Consider the following 24768-nt stretch of genomic DNA (forward strand, 5'->3'; position numbering starts at 1 on the left):
TTTAGCAATATTTGAAACATTTTCAGGCGAGAAAGTAGTCGTTTAGACCCCCAAGGTGTTGAAAATCTGACAAAATACCGGCTATTTACAAGAAGAAGAAGCATGAATCACTCGAAGAGGTCCTGGCGGTGAATTTGCTTTCATCATAGTAGGCTTGTCATTAAAAAAACCCGCTACTCCACCTACTGTCCTGGCGGTGAATTTCCTTTCATCATAGTAGGCTTGTCATTAAAAAAAACCCGCTACTCCACCTACTCTCCTGGCAGTGAATCGCCACACAGCACACGCAAGCGCCGGCAAAGCTAAATGAAGTATAAACGTCTCGAGCCATTAACATACGCGCAAGAAGAAAGCGCAAGGGCAGTTAAAAGAAGTATAACTCAGCCTTAAGCCTGGTTTATAGTCGGTAACGCAAGACGCAACGCAAGACGCAAGACGCAACGCAAGCCCTTGCACGGTTGCAAGCCCCCCCTTGCGTGCTTGCGTGTGTCACCTCAATTTTCTAAACTTTACGCAAGACGCAAGACGCAAGCGCAAGCCACTGGCTGTGTTCGAAACCGCCTACTACTTGAAAACGGCATACTCATCGATCAGACAGCATGCAGAGCGTTTACACACAGTGCACTTCACTCCTGTCCGAGCCCAAATCAGCCAGCCTGAAAAGCTGATTTCCCTTAAGCTATAAACTCTGTAAATATATAACTTTAGCAACATTTGAAACATTTTCAGGCGAGAAAGTAGTCGTTTAGACCCCCAAGGTGTTGAAAATCTGACAAAATACCGGCTATTTACAAGAAGAAGAAGCATGAATCCACTCGAAGAGGTCCTGGCGGTGAATTTGCTTTCATCATAGTAGGCTTGTCATTGAAAAAACCCGCTACTCCACCTACTGTCCTGGCGGTGAATTTCCTTTCATCATAGTAGGCTTGTCATTGAAAAAACCCGCTACTCCACCTACTGTCCTGGCGGTGAATCGCCACGCAGCACACGCAAGCGCCGACAAAGCAAAATGAAGTATAAACGTCTCGAGCCATTAACATACGCGCAAGACGCAAGCGCAAGGGCAGTTAAAAGAAGTATAACTCAGCCTTTAGAGTTAGAGTTTTCTGTGGAACAGAGACCCCTCAGAAGTGTGATTTTTGTAGTAAAACCTACCCGTGTTGAACTACAGTACATTTGCCCTTGTGCACAAGTGCTGCTTGCCAAATCTTTATGGTATGTGCCAACACTGCCTCCAGCGCAAGCAGAAAAAAAAGAATAAATATACTGTAGGGTAAATAGTGACCCTTGCCTCTTTCATATGTAGTCATGATGGTAACCTCACAGATCAGTATTCAATGAGCTGTTCCTTGCTGAAAGCTATTCCAAGATTTTGTTTGGATTTTTATTTCAACAAATTCAAGTTGCACAAAATAATTAATTGCTCTACCATCTCAATAAAACTCAAGCCAAATTACACACTATTGCTGCTTCAAACCCATTCTAAAAGGGAAGAGCTTTGCTGTGCCAGCTGTAAGCCTCAAATCAGTTAATAATGCACTGACTTACAAAATAATTCATCACTGAGTATGTTTTCCTCATATTACTGCTCCAGATTGGATATAAACAGCATTGAAAGAGTTTATAGCTTTAATATGTCTTGATCACATCTCTCAAAAATTTACAAGATTTCACAATGAGTCCTGAATATTAGGTGTTCTGTTTTTAGGCAAAAAGGTAGCTGGTGTGGGTGGTCCCTTATTACTTTGAAGAATCTTGGTGTTCGCACAGTTTGATGCTGCTACCGTCTACATGAGTCGTTTGTCAGCAGAAGCTCCAAACAGCCTTAGTTTATTTGAAGAAAATCAAAAAGCTGTATGTGTTGCATGACACTGAGAAGTAAACCCTTCAAAATAATTGCAAAACAACTTAGATTACCAATGGGAATTGAACCTTTTTCAGAGCAGTCGTTGGTAGCTTTTAAGAGGACTAAAACAAATTGTTAGAGGCTGAAGAAGAGGTGCAATTAAAAAAAAAAGATTTTATGAGCATATAAGCACGTCAATGTTCTAATGTATGAAATATACTGCAAAATAAGCAATTTGTCTTTAGCCATTAGAGGCATTTTCAGTGCAGCAGGGTATCCAGTTGCTAACAGAATGTGTGTACATAGTCATGTAAAATTAGCCAACCAGTGTCATCTGATCTGAACTAAAAAAGGGACAATTATTTTATCACATCAATCAGAATCAGTCAGTGGCGCTGTGTTAAAAGCTCCCCTGTAAAATCCATTTGAGAGGAAATCATTTGGTGGAACAGAACAGCAAAGTAACATTAAAGGCAAAACAGCTACAACATGACCTTGTAGAGAAATTAAACATTTATCTGAGAAAACTGAATTTGTCCTTCAGAACACATTCAAGTAGCAGCAATCGCTGAATCGCCAACATTTTTCTGCCAGTCAAAAATATGATTCAGCTGATTAATATACCCTCTGCATCTTATAACTGGTGTATATTATTGTATACTATGATTACTGTATATGTACCTATTGACATTTCAAAAACAAAGTTTTTAAATACAAAAGAAAACCCCTTAGAAATCCAGGAGTTAAAGGTGGGGTCTGTGATGTTTTCTGGAGCATTTTTTTATCATATTGTCTGAAAACGTCCTCACGACCCCATTGCACCCACTAAAATAGAATGTTTGGAAAAAAACAAAATCTTTCAGTCCATTGTAGAGGGTGTAGCAAGAGGAAATGTCTGACCAATAGAAGTAATGATGAGAGTTACTTCTATTGGATTCTGACACGCAAAATCAACCGTCAGCCCCCCTCCCCCCTGCGCGTTCACAGACTCGTGACTCGTTCATGTGTTTTGAAGGCGTGGTTTCGAGGGGTGGGCTGAAGGGAGAGGCAAGGTTGTGTATTTTCAAAAATATAGCTTGCAGGAACCATTTTTCCAAGATCTCAGACCCCACCTTTAATAAAACTGAAACGTCAAGCAGGTTTATTCAAATCTTTTACAAATTGATTTTTCCATGCAATGCAAATATTGACTGCTTGTGCATGTATTCAACATGTGTGGGTGTAGAAATGCTGTTTAGAAAAGTAATAGTGGCAGTAATAACAAATCAAGTTAGTAAAGCACTCTTGATACTTTATTTGCATTTATTTGCATTAGTTTTGTGGCCTGCATTTAGTCATGTATGGCAGCCTTTTTTCTTTTTTTTTGTGGGATAATTTATTGAAATGGACATTCATTAATATTTTAGTTTCCACTAAACAGTCCGTGAGGTGCTCTGTTGAAGAAACCCTGCTGTTTCTGCGGTATTACATTTAAACTGTGGAGCCAGGGCTTTTTTGAAGGCGTAAAAGTGCTTATTAGTAAACATGGCATCTAAAATGTCAGTGGTTTTACCTCAGAGTCAGAAAATGTATAGAAATTGATCATGTTTTCAATAGAGGAAGGTAAAATCTTACAAATTATGTTGTGTCGAAGATTTGCAGACCTTGTATTATACATTAGGCACAATTCATGTGGCAGCTTGTGTGTTCACAGTCCTTGAGTCTGGATTACATTATCATCTCACTGGGATTTGATTTGCAAATAGTTCTGATTGGCATCTCATTACCTGCTGAAGTGCAGCACAAGTGTCAGCCTGCATGTCTGACCTGAATAGTCACTCATCATCGACTCTAGGCTTCTTTCTCTATTGTTTAAAAGCTGTTGATTGTATGGCAAATTCCATGTTTTTTACAACACAGTGTGTCGGGGGAAGGGATGATCATCTAATTCGTTGACAGTATGGCTGTTCAAGGTGGACAGTGAGGCTCGAGCAGGATATGATTGCCATGATTTGAAATGCAGCCAGTGCTGTTTAAAATCTGAGTCTTCTGAATTTATATGTTTTACATTAAAAACTGAATGCGAGAGATGCTTTGTGTCTGTGTGTGTGAAAGTGGGTTAATGGCAGTTCAGTTTATGACCAGCATAAACATCAATTACATGTACCAGTGCACACACTGATTCCATTGTACACATGAGTGACTGTATGCACATCTTGTACATTACACAGTATATTAATCTGGTAAGTCACTATAACATTGGTGCAACTTATTGATGTCATGAAACGTGCCTGGAAATGCATGTGAATGGGTGCATTGCTGCAAAGTTGCTTGTGTGAGTGGCTTGAGAGAAACTTGTCAACATACTTATACTGAAATATGAATGAAGGCAAAAGGTGAGATTCTGTAAAGATGTCCCTGTTTAGCATTTTTATCAGGATAAGAATGATGTGTCCATGCAAATGTTGATTTTTAATGTTTGTCATCTGCCTATCGGAAATGCCCTTTTCTTCCTCTTTTTGTTTACCCTGACCTTGACTAAGTACTGAAACTGCTCCCAGTTTCCACAGGACCAAATGGAAATGCGTCATTACTATTCCACTGCAGAGAGTGCAGGAAAACACAAAACAGCAATGCAGCTATTGACAAATCCATCATGCAATCTGAGTGAACAAACTTGGGATTTCATCATCTTGCTCATCAGCAGCTCTTTCTTATGAATTATTTGTTGGCTCCTCTTCTCTTTGGCTGTCCTTTCCTCTTGATGTGGTAAAACCCATCAAGAATCTATAAGTAGACCCTGTCCCTGCGTCTCTCAATCAAAATCAGGGGCAAGCAGCTCCTCACCCAGTCTGCAGGCTGAATTATTTACCACTCATTGATGTGGTGGTTGACCAGCAGTTTTGCTTGTGAATTATTCATGTCCCCCTCTCCTTTTAGTCCAATGGATTAACACTAAGGATGTATTCACATTTTATTTCATACATTTGCATACCTCAATTTAACATTTGAAAATAGTTTTAAAAAGGCCAGAAGGAAAACAAAAACAAACCTCATCTCAGTGGTCTCGAGATGAAAACAATTGATTGGGATTTGCAAATGCAGTTCAGTAGATTGATTCCTGTTTGTAATGAGAAAAATGTTTTGGAAAGGGGTCTCTTGGGAGACAAATCAAAAAACCTACCACACCAAGGCTGCATTTAAATCCCACAGTATAAAGCATTAACATTATGAATTTTTTAACCTCTAAATAACCTGTTAATAGTAACTGTCATTACACCTATGAGATATGGGTAGTAAATAAAAATAATGAAAGCAAAATCCAGCTAAACTGCACACCTATAGATAACTGTATTTTAAGTGTTTGCTTACTTCAGCATCATCAGTTCTTTGTGTAATTGACTAAAACTATTGCATTCCAGGTCTACCGTGCAGCAACAACCTTTTTTTATTTTGCGTGTTTATGTGTGCACAATGCTCAGTGTTTAGTATTTTTGTATTACTGCATACTCCATACTAAATGGTAATCCTAATCTGCCATGACTCACATTAGTGTCGGTGCTATACCAGAACGTATTCCATGCTTTGGAAATACACACCTTATAATCTTTTAAAACCAACTGAAAATTGTAAGACCAATGGTAACGTTAAAACAGCTCTTTGGGGACTTTTATGTCTTTAAATAAAATTGTCACCCTCATATTCGAAGTGCACAAAACATCATCCAAAGGGATTTTGTTTTGTTGCCATTTTCTGTAAACTGCAGAGTATTTCAGTTTTAATGCCATCCTTCAGACTTGTGGTTCTTCAGTAGAACCATTTGACCACATCCTTTCACTACTGACTGATTATGTTACCAGGGGTGCCTCCATTTTCTTTTGCACCAGCACTGCTTTGGCCCAGAGAACTCCAGCTTCAGGCATCACTGCAGCTAAATTCATCAGCTCGAATTGATACAGGTCAGAACCACCATGACCCTTCAAAGTGGGGAAAATGTATCCACTTCAAAAGTACTTTCTGTGGCATAGATGCCTTACCACTCTGTTTCTCGGTTTTTCTTCAGCCAGGGTGCTGAGCGCTTGTTGGTTCCCACAGTATTCAAACGGAGGGTTTGTCCTCTTTAAAATAAGTTTGCCTTGCCTTAAGTTGCCAAGTTCTTGTTGAAGGGGAAATGGCTGTCTGTAAGCTCCTTTCACACATACATTGCTTTACATTATTCTGGTGGCAAGTGAACATGTCCGTGTCATGTGTGAATTACTGCCTTGATGCTTTTTCTTTCTTTTCATTTTGTCAACAGCAGTCTGACAAGGTTGGACCTTCTGCAATCATATTAACAGAAAGGCACACACAGTTGAGGTTGGTTAATTTAGCCTCTAATAATCTGTTAATAATCTGTTATAGTTAAATGAATAAATAACAATGCTATTCAAACTCTTCTCCTTCATTGTTTTACCTATGATAATTAGCTGAGCCACAGAGTAATCTTTTTTTTTGCATTTTTTTCTTGCATTTTGCCCAAAAAGCGTTTGATCTGTAGCGAAGGGTTGGTTCTCTGTCTGATTGTATCTCAATATTTTCAGAGACCTTCATCCACCCTTTTTTTCGTTTAGCACAACACTGCATTGTTAGCGTGATATGAATTTTAATGGCAAATCAAACAGTTGTTATAGCAAAACTTTGATTGTATGTCGACTGTAAGAAATGTGTTAGTTGGTTCAGCTTATAATACCGTGGTGTCAATGAAGAGAGTGTCCTTCAGGAAAGGAAAAGATCACGATTTTCTCATATTGATAAGAACTAGGGATGCAGCGATACCACTTTTTTTCAAACCGATATGATACCGATACTTGGATCTGAGTACTTGCCGATACCGAGTACCGATGCCGATACTTCTACCACAAAAAAATGCAATGAATTGGAAGACAGGTTTCTGTCTCACTAGCCCAGTGGTTCCCAAACTTTTTGTGCCCAAGGCACACCAAAGGACAAGTAAAAATCTCAAGGCACACCTATTGTGCAAAATAGCCCTTATAACATATTTTATCACTCATATCATGTAAAATATCTGTAAATGTGCATTATTATTTACTAATACCAAATGCAATGTGACAAAGACAATATATTACTCATGAAATATTTATTAACGTAATATTTCAAAAATTAATTTGAAACTTTATCAAATTAGGCTTCATCAAAGCAGCAACACATTAATTTAAACCAGACAGGTCACAAAATAAAAAATGAGGCAAAGGAAACTCAGCACGCAGAAATTTAGCACAGAGAACTGTCAATGCAAGGAAGCTGCATTGTCCATGGTCCTAAACTACAAATGATCAATGTAACATTTCATCAATCAGCATTGAAACATGTGCTATTGTAAATATTTTGCCTACTTACAAATTAGTGAAATACATGTGCCTGTCGGGCGCGCAGATTTTTTTTAATCCTTGGTGGTACTGAGCAGAGGGCCACTCGCAAGTCCTGTGCAACAGAGAGCCGCGACCTCCTGTTGTTCTTCATGTTTAACCACAGTAGAGAACGCCAACTCACACAGGCAGGTAGTGGGGAAAAGAAGAAGGTGCTCAATCCCGTGGTTGGAGATGCTAGGGTAGTCTGATGCAGAAGAATTAGCTCACTTAGCAGTTAAGTTAGCATTAGCTAACTTCTCCCGACAGGACGCACTCGGCCTGAGGATTGTTGACATCCCCGGTCCAACTGAAGCCATAAGATGGGTAACTTTCATGATACTGTCAGCTGACAGTTTTTTTTTCTCTTTTCTTTCGGTTGTCGGCAGTCTGCTCTGGTGGTTGGTGGTTTGCTCTGCACAAGAAAGTGCTCCATTTTCGCTCTTGCGTGTTTCTCTGTTTAAATGTTTTCCTTCAGCCTTTGATGTGTCACAGTCTCATAATTCCCACCTGCGCAACTGCGTTAACAGCGAAATATGGGGTTCTCTGAGGATTTATTATTTTTTTTAATAATTTTTTTAGGAATAGAGTTTTCCTCTGTATTATGAAATGTATACAAAGTACTGATATAGTAAATATTTTCTGTAGGTCAGTAGAAAGACTTTGGTGTCAAGAAAAAAATGCTGCTGTGAGCCATTTGGATGGCTCCCCTATTGTGACGTCACAATAGGGGAATTTGCATATACCTGTCGAGTCCCCACCCACTCCCCACCCTCTACATTAGTTGAAGATCCGCCATCGTGTATCGAGCATCGAGCATACGAGCGCAATGGCTACGAAAGGAAAATCACACATGAAGTGTTGTGTTGTTGGCTGCACCTGTGGTGCGTTTATGGAGACGCAGGTGTCCAGCAGCAGCTACAGTCTCTGCCGGTGATATCTCCCGGTGGTTTTCACAGCCACGAACAGGTCAGCCTGTGTGAGCTGCTCCACCGGCCGAGGTGGGAGCGCTCCTCCGCGCCGGGCTGCTCACCGCTCTCCTCTCCCGAGCCAGCCGGCTGAAATAAGTTGAGAAAACATCCGCGCCCCCTGCAGCAGGCAGCTCCTTCTGGTGTCCGCCAGTGAGCACGAGCATTCCGGCCACCAGCAGACAGGTGACTGCTGCGACAGCAGCGTGAGGTCCCGCTGTTGAGAAAACACTTCTTTCCTGTCCATGAGTGAAGTGTTGAACCCATCCACGCAGTGAACATGTGGAAGCCTGCTGGGGGACCGAGACTCGCCTTCAGCGTGTGTTAGGATTTAATTGCATTTTTCACAGAAAGTGATGAGATTACTTGTGTGATCGTATAAATATTCATGGTGGGCCGCCATGGCCAAAAAATGCCCTGGCCATTTTTTGGTCCCAGTCCAGCCCTGTTTTGGACCCTCAAAACAAAAGGGTAAACAGTACACGAAGCCAGAGGCTGGGCGTGGCCAGCAACAGCTTATTTGCATAAAAGTGACAGAGCCCTTTAAACGGCTCAATTTGGGAGAGACTGAAACTGGCAAGAATAGAGCTGGTGAAATCTCTTTATGTGAGAGTGATGTTGTGCAAAGAACTTCATGAACATGTTTTGTATAGCCCATAGACCAATTCTAACTTGTTTAAATAGGTATAATATGTCTCCTTTAATTTACACCATTATGTAATTCTAATTTGCACTTGTGCCTCTCACTTACTGACCTGCTGCCTCTGCACTTGGTCTGGATAAACACACTATCAGTGCTGCTGCTGCAAGGAGGGAGATGGGAAGTGACAGTGCGCGTCTTGGGAGCCGACACATATCTTGACACTTTTTTTCTTCTGACTAGCAAATATGATCATCGTACGATCTCTCCTCCGCCCTCTATTTACAGATAGGAGAACGTGTTCAAAGAGAATACTAATGAGCAAACAAAATCCAGTCAGAGCATGATTCATCTCTTGGATCTCTGAAGGTGTGATTCATTTTGCCACGACACCTAGCACCTCTTTAGGAACTGTCCCCTGTACATAATCAGCAATGTGTATATAAATGGGTGCTTTTGTCACTGATAGTTCGTCTGAATCTTTGAATTCTTTACAGTGCTTTTGGGACGAGGTCTACTTTTTTTTTTTTTTTTTTAAGTATTTTTTTGGGGCTTTTTTTGTATGCCTTTAATGACAGGACAGCTGGAGAGAGACAGGAAGCAGGGGGCAGAGAGAAGGGAAAGACACGCAGCACAGGGCCGCTCGGTGCGGGAGTCGAACCGGGGCCAGTTGCAGCGAGGACTGTAGCCTCTGTACATGGGGCGGCTGCTTAACCCACTACGCCACCGACCGCCCCTGAGGTCTACTTTTTTTGTTGAACAAATGGCTGCGTAGGCAAGATAAACATAGTGATACTGCCCTTGCATTTACAAGACACACTAACATGGCAGTCACCTTATTCCATTACTGTAGAGAACTTAGTTTGTTTCCAATACACAGAACAATATGTTAATATCCTTTATGCAAGCACATGCAAGAGTTCATAGATGAATACTAGACTATGGAGCTATGGTTAGTATGAAATCTATGAAATTTTGGGATACATCATCATTAGTGTGCCTTTGGTTCCTAGGGTGTTTCAACCAATCACACTATACACCCTCACCAAAGGTGGCCAGCTTCAGGGTGATCAGCCCCGAGCTTGCATCCCATGCCCAATTAATCATGAGAGCTGTCTTGTGACAGATGTCCCAAGGGACTATGCATGGCAGTCGCATCCTATTCCTGACTAGAGGTTGACTAGAGTCAACCCTAGTTGACCGCATACCTCCTGCTCTGCGACTTTGGGGCCCAGCAAGGATCATTCCTCTTCATACAGAGCCAATGGCTGCTTTTCTCTACTGCAGCTTTGATGGTCAAGCACTGGCTCTTGCCCCTGATTCCCAGGTTTCTCAGCAGTTTGGTGGTAGATGTTGCCACAAACCCTCTGCAACTAATCTCCAATGGGCAGACTTCAGTATTAAGTATGTCGCAGTTTTTTTCCGCTCATATGCCTCCTCGATAATGTAAACCTTCTTTAGAGAAGAGGACCAGAGCACCATGTCCGGTCTCAAGGAGGTTGTGGCGATCTCTGGCGGAAACACAAGCTGTTGGCCAATGTCCACCTGCAATTTCCAGTTGCGAGCCAGACAGAGCTGTCCTCTCTCCGATGGTGTGGAGCTGATCCTGGTTACTTTAGCCCCTTTCATGGACAAAAGCAGTTGTCCATGGGAAGTTGGACACTAACAGTTGTAGGGAACTGATGGTAATACGCTTTGTAGGAGCCATAATTATTTTCTTTATATTTTTTTGTTTTCATTGTGGTGCACTTTATGGTTATTGGTTCACTTTGATTTGTGTTTTTGTTTATTGGTTATCATTGGACATGGGTGTGACACTGGGCGTGTGTGGTGCGCAATTGGAAGCCCTTAATTAGCCCACCTGTGCGCGAGTTCAGTTTGGCGTGGGGTGAGTACGGGGGAAGGCTATCGGATCGCACCGCATCGCACCGCATGGACTAAAAGCCTTTGTCTCAACGTTTCTGCTCTATCTTGCAATTGGAAAGGACTATTGGAGTCTGAATGATATGGAGAGCAATAAACGGAAGAAACCGGAGTGATTGTGTGGACATTACATCATTGAGTGCGCGTAAGACAATTGATTTCCCCCTGCTTAGCCCACAGCGGTGCTGAACTAATTGGTGTTGTATCTAGCCGCAATACGCTTGGTCTCCGGGGTGGACGCAAGACTCTTAAAAACTTGGTTGTGACGCCAAGTGTAATTCTCTTGAATAAGGCTGGTTTTACACCCTGTGAGTATGCGCTGGAGGGAAGTTGGCATAGAACAAAGGGCACACCCTGGATTCCCACCAAACCATGGGGGTTAGCTGGTGTTGGAAGGACGTCGTAGGTAGCTCTGATTATGAAACTCAGGTATCTCACTTCCATTGCCCACACATCCTTCCAAATTAACTTCCTCCTCTCCACACTATCCCACCGTGTCCACTATCCCTGCTTGTGAAGGGAGACCACCTTGGCCCACGTCTCAGCTTCCTCCTTATCGTGCACTGTCTCCACAACCATCTTCCTCCATTCTGCAGCCATGGCCTTACTCTAAGCAGGGCGTCTAGGTGTAAGCCCCCTCTTCCTTACTGAACATGCCCAACAATGTCAGCATGTCTCAGAGCCGATGTTGCCTCCTCAACTGCTGTGGCTGGTTTCTACTTGCGCCCGGTTGCCAAGGTTGGTACGTTGCTCCTCACTGCTACGTCTTTGGATTCTGACAGGGACATCTGCAGTCGTGTTTTTGCACACTTAAACTCCTCCATGAGACTGGTGAGGGTTAACTTGAGGATGCTATTTCCATAGAGGGCTATGTTGGTGAGACATCGTGGCACCCCAAGCCACTTCTAGATGTATGCGGTGACACCTCATTCCAGCTTCTTCACTGTTGAGATGGAGACCTCATACACTGCAAGGGGCCACAACACCCGAGGTAGCAGCCCAAACTGCAGGCACCAGACCTTTAGCTTCCCAGGTAGCTGGGTATTATTATTGGATTGTACGCCACTGATGATGTCTTTTAGCAGTTCCTTCACCTGGTCTTTATCGTTGAGACTTGCGTCATACCACCTTCCAAGGCTCAGATATTGTGGGGATTGGATCTTCTCCAATGAAGAATCTCAGATCGGTGAGCACTCCCTTCACCACTGAGATACTGCATGACTTAGATGGTTTAATTTTCATGCGGGCCCAACTGATGTTCTCCTCTAGTTTTCTGAGCAGTATCCTGGGGCATAGGACGGTGGTGGTCAGGGTTGTAATATCATCCATGTATGCTCTGAGAGGGGGGAGTCGCAGACAAGAGCCAACCCTCTGTCTGCCCACGACCCATTTTGAGGCTCGAATAATGACCTCCATCGCCATAGTGAACACCAGGGGAGAAATGATGCATCCCGCCATAATGCCTACTTCCAAGCACTTCCAAGAGGTGGAAAACTCTATTTGGCCCTGGAGCTGATGATGTTCTTGCCCGACTGAGTGTGTTCACCACCAATCACAATTTGATATTCTGGGGCGTTGATTGGTGGGATGTCTGCTGGGATGGCCAGATGTTCATGTCTCCTTTGGTCGGAATGTGTTGCTTTCAAGTGGCCCTCCAGGTCTTTCCTTGTTGTATTTAGAACACTAGATTTTCCGTTGATGAAGAGGGTTTTCAGGAATTTGAATGGATCTTTGGAGAACTGTGTTCGTGTTTGTTCTTTCTTCCTTCTGCATTTCCGTAGATTTTCTGCTCTGCGGAGTGATGCCAGACTTGTCTTTATATCAGCTTAAAGGACATTTATGTCCTCGTTTTACACTCCAGAGGCTGTCTTCCATCCCTCCCTAAGCTGCCTCCTCTACTGAACCAGGAGCTTGATCCACGTTTGCCTCCTGGAAACAGGTGGGATTGAAGCCTTTTTTGCATTTGACCTATCTTGAATTCCAAAATATTCTGAACCATACTGGTAGAGTATGTCTCCCATTCTTTCCATTTTCGCTGCCTCACCTGTGGTTTGTGCCCGGGAAGTCTCTTTTCGACTGCAGATCTAGGAGTTTGGATGGGTTCCACAAATTTTCTCCCATTGTTGTTTCTGTGCTTGAGCTTACTTCCTCAGTTATAGAGATGCTGATACACTCCAAGCTATGGTTTGCGTCCAGTTTCTGTGTTTCACCTGACTGATTTGATCCCTTTTGCAAAAGGTAATCAATGCAAGGCCTCTGTCTCTCCTCGCTCAAACACCTTTTCTTCCCCTGGTGAATCCTCAATCCACGTTAAGATGTTACTCTCCTCCAACCACAAACACATACCTGCAGTTTGTGGCTTGTTGTTACAGTTGTAGCTGTAATAAGTGCCGTCGTTACTCGTAGTTATTTCCGTTCCAGTTGTTACCATTTTATCAGTGGTTCTTCCGCCCTTGCTCTTGCAGACTCTAAAGCCTCATTTCCACTATGCAGTCCGGTACGTGTCGGTTCGGAACGGTACGGTACGGGTCGGGTCGCTTTGGGGTCAGCTTGCGTTCCCACTGTACAAAGAGGACCCTCAGGGGTGGGCGGAGTGCGTGCCGAACCATAAATAGCAAATGACAGCAAATAACAAATGACATCCATAATTTCGAACCACCTCCAAACTTCTTCAGCTTAATGTGACACTGGCTCGCGGTCCGGTTGAAACCACTCTCTGCCATTTTTGCGGCAATTGGCTGGAAAACCTTTTCGTTTGGCACAGCGCCATCAAGCTCCCGCTGCACAGCCTCCTCACCAACAACAGAGAGCAGAGCCTGGCAGCCAAGAAGGGTTATGAAAATGGTAACGGTATGGTACGGTATGCTTTCGTGGTAATGGAAACACTGAAATAAGCAAACTGTTCCGACCCGACCCGTACCGGACTGCATAGTGGAAACACGCCATAAGGGTATTCTCGTTTTTCATCTTCTCATCGCTAGGTCGGGTGTCTCCAGCATATTGCAAGCATGAGGAACTACAGACATGGGAAGATAACCCATGAATCTGTTCTGTCCTACCAGCTGCCTCTCCATGCCGTCACAAGGACTTTCCCTTGTTGTCAGCTGAACAAATCCAGCTGACATGAGAGTGCCACTTTGAAATTTTCTTCTCAACGAGTGTGCCATTAACAATAATGCAAAGTTAAATTATGATACAAAATACAAACACATTATCAACATATCTGGAGTTTTATTCCATCCATATAGTGCACATCTTTTACAACATTTGCACATCTGCAGTGCAGCATTTTTAAAGATATTTTTCACTTATTGAACACTGTTTTTATAAACATATTGCACTGGGAAGAGAGGCAAAAACTGAGACCATAGTGCAACTATATCTGTACATCATAATAATACAGCCATACCAGTACTGTAACTTAACAAAGGAATCATAACATCTGTATTATAGCATAACAAAATAGACACATCAACATTTCAAGAACATGAACAAACATATAATTAGCTACATATTTAAACTAAAAAAAGTGTAGGCTGGTAACATCAAATTAAGAGTCAGTGTGTTCCCAAGCCTGATTGGCTTGGCTGAGCTCTGTTATCTGTGGCATGTAGTTTGTTACCTTGAGTTGTAAACATGCTTCAGAGTGCTCCGTTGTTAATCGACTGCGGGTGGTGCTGAGCACATGTTTCATTTGTGAGAACACCTGCTCACAGAGATATGTTGACCCTAAAGACTGACAGCAGTGCCAGTGCAATGTCCCAGAGACAGCTGAATTTCTCAGGTGTAGATTTCCAGCAGGTGAGGATGTGGGCTCCATGATCTTGCACTGGTGAGGATTCTAGCTGTTTTCTGAGCTCCACAAATTTTGTCACCCACAGGGATGAGCTCTTCAGCTCAATCAGCTGCATTTCCATGTCCTCTGTATCCATCCATTCAATCAGAGTAGCATCCAAATCACGTCCATCAAAGCTGTCGGGGTTGATCAAGAAAGAGAACATTGACCCATACCTTTTGAAAACCACAAAACTCCGACTCCAGCTGGCGCATGTATGTGGTTATTTCAGTGGTTCTAATGTTGCGGTGAGAGGACAGCTAAAGGTCTCAAACATTTCCAGTTCTGGATAATTTTGGCCATTTTCAGACAAAAAAGACTGAATGTGATTGGTCATTACGAAGGCGGGGTCTGCGCCGCCGAAGAAGCCTTCTGCACCAACCTCGGTGGGAATCATTATTAGGACGCAGCGCTGCAGGGATTGGAGACTGGAGCTGTCACTAAAATCCAAGAAATCAGGCGCACGTCATAAAGTAACAAGTGCCAGTGTTTATGCCGCAGCGTGCCACAGGTTGCCGACCCCTCCTTTAAAGTATTAGGCAACATTTTCAATTTTATTCTTCTGTGTATTTATTTCTTTGCATCCTTAATGGAGAACCAGAGTCTCGTGGTTAAACAAAAGCATCTACAGCCAAAAAGTATATGTTGGAGTTAATTTGGTGTACTCTCATTGATTTAGATGTACTTGCTTCAATTTGTTATAACTCCAGCAGGTGAAGCTGTTTTAATGTGTTTTAGTGTTGCACTGTGGCACTCTCAACTGTGAGAAAGAAAGAAAAGCAAGACAACAGACTGTATTATTAGGGGATACTTCAGAAAATACACAATAACAAGCAAATGTTTTCTTTGGAGGCACTGTTTTAATGTTTGTGTGTGTGCGTGTGCATGTACATAGATCTGTATGTTTGCTGGTAATATTCATTATTCGGGCTATCTGTGGGGAGAAGCTGTCTCTGGAATGGGTGGTGCATGATTTAATGCTTCGGTAGTGTTTTCCAGATGGCAGGAGTGAGAAAATTGTGTGGGCTAGATGACTGTGTCCTTGATTATGCTTTGGGCTTTCCTTATTCAGCGGATAATGAAGTCATCATACAGCTACAGTGGGTCAGTATATTTTTTTGATGGAGGCTTTAATGTGTTTTGCTGCTGTTCCCAGTTCTGTGCATTCAGCTGTATACTGCGATGAGTATAGTCTTTATGTTGAGCTGATGAATGTTTAGCCAAGCCCTGGTTCTCATGCCAAAGCTTTTGAGATACCTCACAAACTGCAGTCTTTGTTCTAAATGTCTAAAATGGTGGTGGAAGCAGCTGGTATTATGTGGAAGTGTTTGATATTAACAACAGTGACTATAGTTAATGAATATATCATGTGGCCAGGCCTGTTTGGACTGGAGCTTACCAAAGACAGGAAAGGCACAAATATAGAGTATAAACAGCAAACATCACTTAAGCTGCAGTTCAGCCACATGAACCTTTTCCTGGGAGGGAAGTGGGAAAAAAGGCATGTTAGGAAGGCAGTACTTTCAACATTTCCTGGGACCTTTGGGGTGGGGCTTGCCTGTCTGTCTGAGACATCTCAGGTTTATTTGAACAACTTTTAGTTGTGCCGCAATCAATAGTCATTACTATTTGCAAATCCACATTCAGACTCAGACAATTCATGCTTGATTGAATCTGTTGAGAAGACAGAGTGAAGTCTGCAAGCTGCAGTGGTCGAGTGAGGTCCACAATGACTGACAGAGATTTACGATTATGAAAAGAAAGACAATAATATCTGACTGTTTCACAGCGGTTGCAATCTGAGGCATAAACAGAAACACTCACAATATGTTGCAAAGTGTAATTTTAGCTGATTTTTATGTTAATACAGCTGAAGCGCAGTTTGTAGACTGCTGTGTGACCAGCATGGCTGCTCCAAAAATTTAGCCTGAAGTGTCGAAGAGGAGCGACACACTTCAGCTGACTTCATTTGCCTAATCTGCTCTGGACCATAGACCGCTGTGGAAAAGCAAAAGACCAAGAGCTGAAGTAATCTTTTTCTTTCTTTTAAAAAAAAGCCCCAGGGAAGCTGTTGGTCAGTATTTGCCCTTCAGAGTATACATTCACCCATACAACTCTGAGGATGCACTTAAGCTCAATATTACTTTGAGACTAAAAAAAACAAACAAAAAAAACATTAATATGTTAATGTTAGCCCAACTGAGTATATTTAATCAAGTCCATTTTTATGTACTTGTACTTTACTTGAGCATCTCCATTTTATTCTTCTGCAATCCTCCAGTCCACAACAGTACATTTCAGAGGCAAATACTACACTTTCTTATGAAGCACAATTATACTGGCTGATTGGTATCAATGGATATTCAGCTTTTTGACTACCATTGGTGTATTAGTAAACAGGATAACATCAACCAAAAGCCCTATATTTATCTGGTGTTTTCTGTTGTGTTGCATTGATTTTTTTTATTGCCCTGAAACAAGCAACATTTATTTATATTTAATTTTGCTGGTAGCAAAAAATATTTTGTTTGGCTATGTAAAGGACTGAAAACTCATTGAGTTTTTAATAGTTAAACTGTCACGAGGGGTAGGTGCGAGTCGTAGAAGGACACGGATGCGGACTTCAGAACTGATTTACTTAAAGGTGCCATGGCATGATAATAAATGGAGGCTTTTACATATTTTTATAGGCTTTAGTGGTCCCCTTATACTGTATCTGAGTTTTTTTTCCCCAAAATTCTGCCTTGATGCAGAACTACAGCCAGTCCCAAAAATGAGCTTTCCTTAGGATCCTCAGAATGAGCTGTTTAGGGTCTGCAGCTTTAAATGCAATTTAGGAGGAGAAAGGCGGGGCAAAGATGCTAGCGACTAAAACTAGCGAAACCTGTTGAAATGAGCTTACTTTGACAATATGACGAACTAGTTAGTGAACAACTTTCCTAACACAGTCAAACATCAAGCAAGTGCTACACAAGACACAGCAAGACGACAAAAAAGGCGTGCGTGAAGGGGAAAGCAGGAGAGAGGATTTTGACATTCTCATCCGATTGCTCTGGTTTGCAAAGATGGATGTAGCGCTGGTCATTTCAATCAGGGGAAAGGCAGATATCGTGCGCGCCATAACACCAACAGCAGGACGGTTATCAAAACAACAAATAAGTACACAACACTCGCGTTACAGTAAATGAGGTGTCCACTTGCATACCTCATGCTATTTACCGTTACATTAGCGACAGTGACTGAGCTATTAGCTGCAGAGCTAACGACACGGACAGACTGACCGTTTTGACTCTGGAAAAATGAATGAATCATTATCCTGATGAAATGCACTGAATTTGCGGATTCATTGTTCTTCAGGAAGCTTGAAGTAGGGGGTTTTGGTCTAAAATGAGCGAGCTAACCATCTCATGGGCATGCAAACACCTCCAACAGCCCAGTTGGTAGAGATAAGAGCTTGCTAACATGACACACGCATACCTGATGCTATTAGCTGCATAGCTAACGATACAGACACTTACTTGTGGTAACAAGCCATGTAACTATACATACAGGAAAGCAACACAATTATAGAGCGTTAAATTACTTACTTGTCCGAGGTCTGTAGTTGGGCCAAAGAGAGTTGGTACTGATCCAGGGTTAATTTTCAGACGTTCGGCAAGGCCAGCTCGGTATTGGTTCAAGTTCTGGCAACATTCGTCGGTGAAATGTTTGGCGCACACATACACAAATCTCTTCGGTTCTGTCGTCACTTTCCCAGAAAAAACAAAATCTGTCCACTGGCTCTTTAGAGGTTCTGATGCAGGAGCTCTAAACAGATTTTTTACATCCGTGTACAGAGCAATGAACTGGGAAAAGGCAGTTTTGGAATAGCCATATATGGGCTCTGGGGGGAAATAACCTCAACGTCATATGAGGCGCTACGTCATATGAGGCAGCTTTCCCAATCAGGCCACCTGCATGGTCACATTACCAAAGGCGGAGAATATTTTCCAGTGCATGGTTTAGGTCTATCGTCATTTTTAGCCACTGGGGGACCGCAGGCAGGCTAGGGGAACTCATATTAATGTTAAACAACCTTAAAATGTGAAAATTTCATGCCATGGCTCCTTTAAAAAAACCCAAACAAGGTTAACAAAAAGCGTGGCTGAGACGGAAGACAAAACAAGACTGTGGTGAAGAAATCATGGCTAAAAAAAACAAAGAACATGACTTGGCAATAGATGAGAGAACTTAACTTAGCTTGGTGTCATGAAGGTGCAAGGATCTGACAAAATGCATGGGGAAACCTGGAAACTAAATACTGAGGAGGGTGATTGGTGAGTGAGTGCAGCTGAGGAGAAAACTGCAGGTGAAGTGAATGAAGGTGGATGAGCAAACAGAAACTGTGGGGAAGACAATGGCAAACTAAATATAAGACCTGTACTAGAAAACTAAAACTAAACATGAGCTAGAAAAGACGTGACATAAACTAACACATGATAAAACTCAAAATAACAAAAGACACGGGGAAAACCCCATGGACATGACATAAACAGACTACAAAGTCTTTAGAAAAAGTTATTTTTCTTTTATACAAATGTATACATTGATACATTTCTATTAATTAATTTGTGCTAATTTGAAAATTACATGATAGGGCTGAAATACTTTAGGTATGTTTGGTAACTTTTAACTTTTAAATGCCTTGTTGATGTGGTAGGTCAGAGGAGAATGGGCAGACTGGTTCGAGATGATAGGAAGGCAACAGTAACTCAAATAAGCACTCGTTACAACCAAGGAATGCAGAATACCATTTCTGAACGCACAAGACGTTGAACCTTGAAGAAGATGGGCTAAAGCAGCAGAAGACCACACCGGGTGCCCTCCTGTCAGCTAAGAACAGGAAACTGAGACTACAATTCGCACAGGCTCACCAAAATTGGACAATAGAAGAATGGAAACATTTTGTCTGGTCTGACGAGTCTTGATTTCAGCTGCGACATTCAAATGGTGGGGTCAGAATTTGGCGTAAACAACATGAAGGCATGGATCCATCCTGCCTTGTATCAACGGTTCAGGCTTGTGGTGGTGTAATGGTGTGGGGGATATTTTCTTGTTATACTTTGGGCCCCTTAGTACCAATTGAGCATCGTTTAAATGCTGCAGCCTACCTGGGTATTGTTGCTGACCATGTCCATCCCTTTTATGACCACAGTGTACCCATCTTCTGATGGCTACTGCCAGCAGGATAATGCACCATGTCAGAAAGCTTATATCATCTCAAACTGGTTTCTTGAACATGACAATGAGTTCAATGTACTCCAGTGGCCTCCACAGTCACCACATCTCAATCCAATAGAACACCTTTGGGATGTGGTGGAAAGGGAGATTCGCATCATAGATGTGCAGCCGACAAATCTGCAGCAACTATGTGATGCTATCATGTCAGTATGGACCAAAATCTCTGAGGAATGTTTCCAACACCTTGTTGAAAGTGTGCCACGAAAAATGAAGGCAGTTCTGAAGGCAAAAGTGCGTTCAACCTTTTACTAGAAGGTGTACCTGATAAAGTGGCCGGTGAGTGTATTCATATATATATATATATATACAGTAGGTGTGTCAAATATATATATATATATATAACTGAGGTATTCCCCCAACAAATTGGAATTTCCAATGTCCAACTGGGATAACTTTAAAGCACACTAATTTTTAGTCATATTTCATAGTCTGGTATTAAAGCATTAAACAAAAATATTGGTTAACCATTTTAGGCTTTTTTTCTCTCTTTATTTAACTCTTATTTATATCCTACATAACTTTCTTATACATCTTACATAACTACACTGATCAGCCATAGCATTATGACCACTGACAGTTAAAGTGAGCAACACTTCTCATCTTCGTCAAATGTAATGTTCTGCTGGGAAAACCTGCATCCTGGGACTCACATGGATTTCACTTTGACAACTATCTAAATATTTCTGCAAATCAATCACCCCCCATAGCCATGTAATATTGCAACACCACTCCCCTAACAAGCAGCTTTCCACAGAGGGACTGCATTGAGCCTAGCAAAAAACAGCTTTCGAATAGCTGAGAAGCATGTCAAATAGCCTGAGGTATTCCCCCGACATTTAAATTCTCCAGTTACCAATCTGATGCAATCTGATAGCATTTCCGGGAAGCAAGCCCAATACACACAGACCCTCCCCACAACAGGGCCCAAAGGATCCTTTGCTTAGGTCCCTGTACAAGACACTCCAGGACACCTTCAGATGTTCTTTGACCACACCTTGACTGGTCAGAGCTTCTTTGGTAGGATGAGGAGAGCACACTCTATATTAGGCAGTTAGTCATAATGTTATGGCTGATGGTGTACATGTAACTGCTGATAAGACTTTGCTGTTAATAACAATACAAAAGCCAGTAACAAAAGAGTTTTAACCCACTTCACTGATAAAGTGAATGCAACATTAGTTGAACTTGAAGTTGGGAGGAGACGGAGATGAGCAAGCTGGATATTTGTTCTCTGAGTTGACAGTAATGTGGAAATCCACTGCAACCCTGAATGTCTCACAGAATGAGCTATTTTCACACCCAGCTGGCTCCCCCTAAAAGCGCTAGAGCTCTGTTTTAATTTATTTTTATTTTTTATTATTGAGTCGTGACAACTTTTTTTTTTTCATAATATGTCTCTATTAATAAAGAGAAGGAATATGCATTCATTTTTAAAAATAACTTTTGGTAGCTGTGCTATCTTCCAGAGGAGGCAGTTATAAGTACTTAGAATCTTTTTTGCATAATAATGCAACTTTTGCATTACTTTTATTTTTTTCAAATAAGTTTGTCAATTATTTCAGTTTATGACACTGTACCAGCGAATACAATTGCAGAAAAGGGTGTTCATAGTTATTTTTAAAAGAGTTGGCTCTTTCAAAGGGTTTCAAAGTACCGGTCTTCTAGCCAGTGCTAGACAAAACCCCATGTCATTCGCAGAGGAGAGGCTAATAACACAGTTAGGCAATTGAGGCATGCTTCATTGTGTGTCAGTAAGAGCAGTGTGACTGTTCAATACAATCAAACACTGAGCAGCTACTCCACTGGCCCAGACAAGCAGAAGAATGGAGTAGCCTGCTGAGTGACAGGTTCGGTCAAACATGACGAATCGTTCCACAGCTTCAGAACAAATGAGTTGGCTGTGAAATGTAATTATAGTTTATGAGACTAGGTTAATTAATTGCTACTATTTGATGCAAATCAAGTCTTCTGCTAATTACCACAAAGAAAAAACACAGAAAGGTGAAGGTCACACTATTATTTATGGACATTTGTACTTTATCATTTGCAGCTGAACTTTTCAAATACATTTGACAATTGAATAAATTGATTGAGGTTTGTCTTTTAAAAAAAAAAAAAAAAAAAGTAGTTTGAACTCATTCATGCAAAAAACAAAACAAAACAGAACAATCATTGTAGTAATAAAATTGCCACAAGCCCTTTCAGACGAATGCAACACTCTTCTAACACTAAGTTGCTGAAGAGTTACCACCAGGCAAACGTTTGAGCAGTCACCAGGGTTGTGAAAAACAGTAAAAGGTGCAAATTAACTGCAAAAGACTAAATTGATAAAGAAGTTACAGCACAGTGTCATGAACCCTTTTTCTTTGACATTCAACCTACCTCAAGTGTTTGAAGTGAAAGATGTGAAGTGCTCAGAGACATGGTCAAGTTAAAGAAGAATAAACACGTTAAAGAAGGCTAAACACTATCACCTCTGAACAAGATTCACAAGTTAAATCATCAAGACTTGGACAACAAATACCTGAAAATGGATTTTTCTGGCATATGGAATGATGGTGAATCTTAATGGAGCAGATTGATGGACCTCTGCTGGATCACTAATGGACACAGAGAACTACTTTAAGTCAAGCACAAGCTGAGTGAAGAAGAGGCATTGTCTAAGTTGCTGTCATCAAGAATGAGCGAGTTGGACCGTTTCAGTTTAAAGGGACACTATGTAATAAATTAAGTCATTTATTAGCTCAAATCAGCATATTCATTCATAAGTTAGTCCTCATTGGTGTAAAGTGATCTCTGTCAAAAATCTCACTTATCCTCCTGAGTGAAGAATAACTTGTCTGTATCTACATAGAGCAGGTAAGCTCTATGGAGGCTGCCATGTCCTTCCGGTCTATGAAAAACGACGAAGTGCCGAGAGGGACATAAAGCACTTCGAATCGCGATTTCCCCACCAGGCCTACAAGCGGAAATGACGTCATTGTGACGTCATTTCCGCCAAATGGCTTATTACAGCCGCTAATGCTAAATAGATTTTATTCCTTGGCACATATGTCTTTGTGTTCATTAGCTTTCTTTTTGTAAGTGCATCATCTTCTTCTTTTTATTATTATTCCTATGCTCCCCCTGGCTATCTTCTTTTTGGCGTTATGCTCACATTTGTAAACTGTTATTTTGTTGATTTACTAATAAAGTTTAAAAAAAAAAAAAAAAAGCTAAATAGATTTTATCTCGTAAATTATCCCACTAATAATGCATTGATTGTTACCAAACTTCTGCCGTAGTATACATAGGCTCTTAACTCACAAAACGAGGCATTAGAAAGTTTGTAAGTTTACCAGGAGTTTATTTACCGCTGCTAATGCTCCTATTGCTAATGCTGCTAATGCTAACGCTGCGTCGACGTCACTTCCGGTAACTCCCGGAATATGACTAATTGCATTGCTTGCACACCAAAGGAGATGTTATGTTATCTGACATGTTATCTGTCATCTGTATTTATAGTGTTGTTGTATTTGTGTTATGTAATCCTTTGTACTGTGTGTCTTGATTTCTTTTTGTTTGTATGGACCTTGAGTCGGAAGCTATAGCTTCTTGAATCTTGACACATTCCGCTTGCCGTAGTTCAAGAAGTTGCAGCGCACATTTGAAAACGTGAGGCGCTAGAGAGCAAATTCATTCAACTTTGCAAAATAAAATTGCACCACTAGATGGGGGAAGAAATTACATAATGTCCCTTTAAAGACTTAAAATTCACTTCAGAATGTGCAGCCAGTTTTTGGAACATACTTGCTTTAAACCAGAGGCACAGGAAGAAGAATGCAGCATACAAGAGGGCTCTGATAAATCCAGGACAATGCTCCGCTTCACTGTCTGGCAACCAGCAAAAGGATGACTGAGTAATGACCTCGTGGACCTTCCTAAAACGTGGGTTTACTACACAGTAAGGGAAGACAATCTTCTTCAAATGTATTTGGGAGGCTGTGATTGCTGTTTCAGCTTTATAATTATGAACACAGTGTATTGTCAGTCTTCTGATCTTAAGTGATTGCATAACAAACCAATCTGTAGGAGTGAACTGGTTACAGAAAATCTGCATTCAGTCCAGTCAGTATGTGGAAATTGTTTTTGATTAAATGCTTTACATGAGCAGAACTGGGGTCAGGTAAACTCGAGTATGCCTCATACCCCACCAGTGCTTCAAAAGAATAAAGTTGTGACTTGAGATTTGACTGAAAGGTCCATGATTGAGTTCATCTGTCAAGGTGCGACCGAAAGCTTTTTTTTTTTTCCTCACTTATTCACAGTACAGTACAGCTCAACTGTTTCAACTTCATGCAAATAGTAAAGAGTTGAATCTGCCAGCTCAAAGTGTTTCCTATATGCAAACTAATAATTTCCGGATGTTATTTCCTTTATAGATGGCTTCAGAGTTGGCAGCCCTTGAACTCTACATACTGAGCTCTTGAGCACTGCTCAAGACATGCTCAACACAGACATTCAGTCAAACCCTCAAACCAGACTACACTCGGGCAAAGCAGTCACCCATTATTCTCGATAATGTGTGGAACATTTGCTCACATTGCTGCCATAATTGGAAGGAAAATCATACTAATTACCAACAAAGAGGCGAAGCTGAGAGTGCCCAAACTCTCCATCATCTAACCGGTCAGCATTCAGCAGCAGAGACTTTATAGGCTCAGATATGTCCTAGCAACCCTGACACACTCTCCTCTTCATGCCCTGAACCACAGCAGTTACTAATTACCATGGACACTACCTTTTTGATCAACACAGAACATTCTCTCTTGTTTCCAATGGCGTGTCATGAATTTATATGAGCCAATTAGCACGTGCATTTCCCCTGGTGTCGAGTTCACAGAGTCTTTGAT

The 24768-nt window shown here is 41.6% G+C and overlaps 1 protein-coding gene across 1 annotated transcript in view; it reads left to right on the top strand.

Moving 5' to 3' along the window:
- gpc5a (glypican 5a) overlaps positions 1-24768 on the top strand; it is a 157135-nt gene that overhangs the window by 76385 nt on the left and 55982 nt on the right. The window lies entirely within an intron of this gene.

This window comes from Odontesthes bonariensis, chromosome 1, assembly GCF_027942865.1.
Source record: "Odontesthes bonariensis isolate fOdoBon6 chromosome 1, fOdoBon6.hap1, whole genome shotgun sequence".
Classification (NCBI taxonomy): domain Eukaryota; kingdom Metazoa; phylum Chordata; class Actinopteri; order Atheriniformes; family Atherinopsidae; genus Odontesthes; species Odontesthes bonariensis.